A 5,467-nucleotide genomic window follows, 5' to 3' on the forward strand; every position below is an offset into this window, starting at 1 on the left:
TTCCTATTTTGATTGAAAAGAACTGGTTATCGTTGTTCATCGTTAGTTGTCATGATGACAAATGTGCATTAAGTTTAGATGTGATGCAAAAAGACGCGCTTTCATAACGTCCCCTTTTCCCCCAAAAAGACCTCCCGAATAAGACTTATTTCCTGATTTATACTAACATGAGCAACACATGTACAACGGGTGCCACATGTGGTGCACCTGTGATCAAACCCAGTTTTTGGTGTGGTACGTATTTTGTGTTCTGTTTTTTGTCTGTTTGCTTTTTCTTGTTTAGCCAAGGCGTTGTCAGATTGTTCTTAAATTGTCATATTGAATTTCCCTATGGGATATTTCGCCTTTTTCTTGTATAATCCTAAGGTACTACATATGTTTATCAACAGTTACTAGGTATTGTACAACATATGAAAATGCCATGATAATTGTTTGCCAATTTAAAAAAAATAAATGTATCGGCATTAGCAACTTACGACTAGTATCACATACTGTCATTGGCGGTCATTAGTTATGAACAACAACTATTGGGCATTATGTTTTCAGTTGTATCTCCAATAAATCAGAATACTTAATCTTAAATGACCTTTTTTTTGGTTATTCTGATATGATTATATCCCAGATTATTGAGGTGGAGTAGATAGTGATCGATGAGTTGGTTCGTTCTTTTGTCCACATTTAATACCCGCAAACTCATTAATATCAGAGATTGGATTTATGTAAAACCTAAATATAATCTTAAATACCTTATAAAATTCTATTTCAAGTTAAGATCAAACGGTGTTTTGTTGATTTCTTAAAACAAAACATTGGCTTGCCTTCATTTCTTTGTACGACTATTTATTAATGACAATTTTGGGAAACGTTTCGTACAAAATGTCATTGTGCTTCGTCTGTTATTCTTTTTCTAATATAACCAAAGTTTCATAGGAATTGGTGAAAGTAGTTTATAGCTATAGTCTGAAAACTGCAGCCCCCACCTCTTTTTTATCAAAAACATTAAATCTGAAATTTCTAAAAATCGAGAGATAGCTTACATCAATAGATATTTATTTATAAACAATTCACCGAAGTTTCTTGTGACAGCAGGTTGTAATTATTGTACCACCTCATCATGTCAGACAGACGATCAAGACAACGGTATACCATAAATTGTTCCGTCTTATAACACAGGCGTATACAAATGTATACAGCTGAAATCTTCAATCAATTAACTCAATAATAGTTTTAGTGACGTTTGATTGATAGTTAAAAGTACTATCATCAATAAAACTGTTAAATTGGGGTAAAGAAATTGTAAGAAACCTATAAAAAAAAGTATTCTTGAATTAATCTAGTGACTTAATTCTTCAATTCATTTAGTGACTTAAAATTCTTCAATTCGTTTTTAGTGATGCTCTTCAACTTTGTACTTGTTTGCTTTATAAATATTTTGATATGAGCGTCACTGATGAGTCTTATGTAGACGAAACGCGCGTCTGGCGTACTAAATTATAATCCTGGTACCTTTGATAACTATTTACATCACTGGGTCGATGCCACTGCTGGTGGACGTTTCGTCCCCGAGGGTATCACCAGCCCAGTAGTCAACACTTCGGTGTTGACATGAATATCAATGATGTGGTCATTTTTATGAATTTCCTGTTTTCAAAAATTTGAATTTTTCGAAAAACTAAGGATTTTCTTATCCCAGGCATAGATTACCTTTGCCGTATTTGGCACAATTTTTTTGGAATTTCGGATTCTCAATGCTCTTCAACTTTGTACTTGTTTGGCTTTATGAATATTTTGATATGAGCGTCACTGATGAGTCTTATGTAGACGAAACGCGCGTCTGGCGTACTAAATTATAATCCTGGTACCTTTGATAACTATTAATACACTGATCCCTGTAATTAAGGGAATGAACATGGGATGATTCTCGCTTCTCTATCCTTGTAAATTTTTTTTGTCAGTGAGGTAGTGAGGCATACATTATCCCTTGTTTCCATCTCTCTTCATATGGTTCCCGTCCCTGTAATCGATGGAAGAACATGGGATAGTTTACACTTCCACACCCCTTTATACAGCTAACAGTAATAGTTTTGTAGACTATTGAACATATATAAAAAAATATATATAAAAAGAAAGGATTGTGTACATGTAAATACACCTAGTTCAGCAATTACCCTGTCATTGGTACATGCATTTTATCATAATTGCTATTAACACAGTGTGACCTCTTACATTTGCGATCGGCCAGAATACATAATATGCAGTCTAGTCGAATCGATGGTGAAGGGGTATTCAGAAAAATTACAAATATCAGATCATATATTAAATGATACATTCACGGAAGTGGAGAGAAACCATATTTTTTAAAGCAGGTTTTTAATATAAATTCCCTGATGGAGATTAAAAGAGGGACGAAAGATACCAGAGGGATAGTCAAACTCATAAATCGAAAATAAACTGACAACGCAATGGCTAAAAATGAAAAAAAAGACAAACACAAACAATAGTACACATGACACAACATAGAAAACTACAGAATAAGCAACACGAACCCCTCCGAAACCTAGGGGTGATCTCAGGTGCTCCGGAAGGGTAAGCAGATCCTGCTCCACATGTGGCACCCATCGAGTTGCTAAGTTGATTAAATGATTAATTATAAATACTTAGTCGCTTCTTAAATTGAGGTTTGTAACTGCAATGGGAAAAAATGAGTCATCTGCAACGGTCAAATGTTCTACCTGGATGGAAAATTTCGAAAATTTGACCTATTTGGTCTAGCAATTGGTTTCATACTGTGTAGCGTATATACGTTTTGTATGTCAAAACGCTAGGCGAAGGGGGCATTTAGGGTTACCTTTGTCCGTCCAGTTTATCCATCCCATCCGCCCGTCCCCAAAATTTGTCTCCTTTCTCTAACTTTAGTTTCTTCAACCAAATTTATAAAACGTACACACAATGTTGCTTATTATCGAAAAACACAAATCAAATTCAAAATTGGATTGCGTCACTTTTACCGTTCGTGAGTTATGCTCTTTTATATAAAAAAAAATCCTGAATTTTTCGTATCCGTTTTCTTACTCTTGTTTGTCTCTACCAAATGTTATTAAACATAAACATTATGCTTATTTCCACAAAACGCACATCATGCCCCTATATAAACAGAAATATTGTTTTGCTTTTCGTTTTCCGTTTTCTCACTTTACTTTGCCTCAACCAATCGTTATGAATCTTATACACAATGCTCCTCACCACAACACACAGATCAAGATCGAATTTGGGCGACGTCTTTTTTACCTTCCCGGAGTTATTTCCTTTACAAGAGAAAAAAATGCTGATTTGTGTGTTACCGTTCTCTTACTGAAGTTTGCCTCAACAAAATCTTATGAATCTTATACACAACGTGCATATAAGCAGAGGCGGATTTAGGGGGGAGCAGGGGGCCCGCCCCCCCCCCCTTTTCAGAAAAAATTTGGTTGGTTAGAATCACTGTAGTGTGACGGAATCGCTACTGATAAGCATAGACCAAGTTTATATTTGCTGGCATCACTTTGACTGTTCTTGAGTAACGACTCTTAACATATGGAAAAAAAGCAGATCGTTTCCGTTCTCTTACTTTAGTTTGCCTAAACCAGATGTTATGAATCTTATAAATAACTAGAACACACCCGCAGCATAGCTGGTCCGTGACTGAATTAAGTATCTAATTGTGTATAAGCCTTTTAAACCTGGATTTTTAGTATTGGCATTGTCATCTGAGAAAAGTCTCGAGGATAAAGTCACGTTGATTAAAAGGTGCACGGTTTTCCCTGCTTTCCAAATCTTTCTGTTTGAACCCGTCGACCTCAAACTCATTAATAATTGGTAATATTAATTAATTGGTAAACAAAAGGGCCTTGATTGATGCAGTTTTTTTTTTATTACCGCCATTGTCGCCATTCTTCTATATAAGATATACATAGTTGCTATGGTTATTACCACAAAACACAAATCAAGTTGGAATTTTGACAGCGTCACTTTTAACGTTCTAGAGTATTGTCTTTTTACAAATGGAATCAAAGTACTGAAGTACTGAACATCGGATGACCGCAAGTTCTTGTGGATGGTTAAATGCACATGTCACAGAAAAGATCACATCTCTATACCTGAAACTGAGGTTAATGTACAGAGATATATTTTTTTATGATACAAGTGCGTGCGTGGATGATTAATAAATGACAGGAAATTCAACCGCACAGTAATTACTATTATATTGTAGTCATACAAATCAGTATACCTGGGACTTTTATACTAATATAATAATAGTCCCAGAGTATACACTGGTTTGTTGTTATATATGATATTAATATAACAATTTCATGTATATATAGTTTTCATCCATTTGTATATCATTCTATTCTACTATTCTAATAATAGTGCAGTGCAAGTGCATGGTGGACACTCTTCTGTAACAAAAATCGATTTTTCTGAGAAGCCATTCATATTTCCCCGCAAAAACAATTACAGAGTTACAGACTAAGCTCGAAGGAGTATTTATACTTAATCATTTAATCACATAGGCAACACGACGGGTGCCACATATGGAGCAGGATCTGCTCACCCTTCCGGAGCACATGAGATCACCCCTAGTTTTTGGAGGGGTTCGTGTTGCTTATTCTGTAGTTTTGTATGTTGTGTCATGTGTACTACTGTTTGCCTGTTTGTCTTTTTTCATTTTTAGCCATGGCGTTGTCAGTTTATTTTCGATTTATGAGTTTGACTGTCCCTCTGGTATATTTCGTCCCTCTTTTAATCTCCATCAGGGAATTTATATTAAAAACATGCTTTAAAAAATAGGGTTTCTCTCCACTTCCGTGAATGTATCATTTGATATATGAGAAGCCATTTATATTTCCCGCAAAAACAATTACAGAGTTACCGGTCCTCGCCGGGAGTGTCGCAAAACTTTCTTGCAATATTCTTCCGCAAGCTTTAACACATTTTTTCGGTACGTGTGCATAGATATTATCAATGATTTTTTTACTTTTATATATATATCTAACGACATATTATTAATTTGTGTTTAAAATTATTTTTTTTAGAGTATCCATTGAAAAAAATTAATTTAAAACAAGCGATAAGTAATGTTATTTTGCACTAGATAATGTCCGCGGATCTATAATTTTTATAAATCGGTTGAAAACCCAAAAATAATTTGCATAATGGAAATTTAGACGATAGCAATACATTGGAATGACCTGAAGGTCACCTCGATGTAAAAATTGCCTTGTAAAGACGTATGACATGATGCTCGGCTCGGACCATAGGGTAAAATGATCCGGGGTTTGTAAGGTCAATATTTGCGTCTGGTTTTCCGAATGAGGTAGGGGGTCGATTAAAATTGTTTTTCGCTTACGTTTGCATAATTAAGATTAAGTAAGGATCCAGGCATGTAGTCCGAACTCTAAGCGTTCGTGTGAGCCATAATATACCTTTA

This window comes from Mytilus edulis, chromosome 1 (genome assembly GCF_963676685.1).
Source record: "Mytilus edulis chromosome 1, xbMytEdul2.2, whole genome shotgun sequence".
Lineage (NCBI taxonomy): Eukaryota > Metazoa > Mollusca > Bivalvia > Mytilida > Mytilidae > Mytilus > Mytilus edulis.